Source organism: Cyrtonyx montezumae, unplaced genomic scaffold (assembly GCF_038088225.1).
Source record: "Cyrtonyx montezumae isolate F1298 unplaced genomic scaffold, pur_monq_1.0 scaffold_3, whole genome shotgun sequence".
NCBI classification, from domain to species: domain Eukaryota; kingdom Metazoa; phylum Chordata; class Aves; order Galliformes; family Odontophoridae; genus Cyrtonyx; species Cyrtonyx montezumae.
In genome coordinates, this window is record NW_027072034.1 from 86,378,432 (window position 1) to 86,379,146 (window position 715).

Genomic DNA, 715 nt, shown 5'->3' on the forward strand with positions numbered 1-715 from the left:
TGTATGGCTTCTGTTTTTTTTTTTTTTTGCTAATTATAATAATAATTATTATTATTTTTGTTAAAAAAATTACAGTTTGTTGACTAGTGGGAATTTGGTCTCACAATTCCTCACTATGTTTCTATGGACCTTCTTTTGAAGGAGAGGACTTTGTAAGGTAATTGAAAAACTGTCTCTTCTTAAGCTTTCACCAGGAAACAAATGGGAGGCAGAAACAAAAATTGTACAAGGGTATCGATTTTGCTAGAGGGCTGAACAGAGCAGTGGAAATTACATATGTTTAGTTTTATTTGCAGTATCTGTAGGAACAAAGCATCAACAAAATGTGGGTTTAAATCAGGTACCAAATCTGATAAGCTAGAGGAAGGAATTTGCCTGGAAACTGCCATACTGTCCCAAGGGCATCTCTTTCCTACTTTCTCTGATTCCTACCTACTCTGTTCAGTTCATCAAGTGTTTGTCTCTTCTTTGCCTCCTCTTCAGGCTTGTACTTTTTGAATTACAGAAGAATGATGTGTGCTTACTTCCTGATTCAGCTTTAGACTCATCAGGAATGTCTAAGGAGAGTGAAATGTGACCAAAATAGCATCAAACATCAGTGTTCAAACAGCTTCTGGCAAGCAAAGTAGACTATGTCCAGGAATTTTGAAAAGTACAAATGGGATTCTCAGGTAAAACTTTATCCCACTTTGCTTTCTATCACATTGGCAGCTGT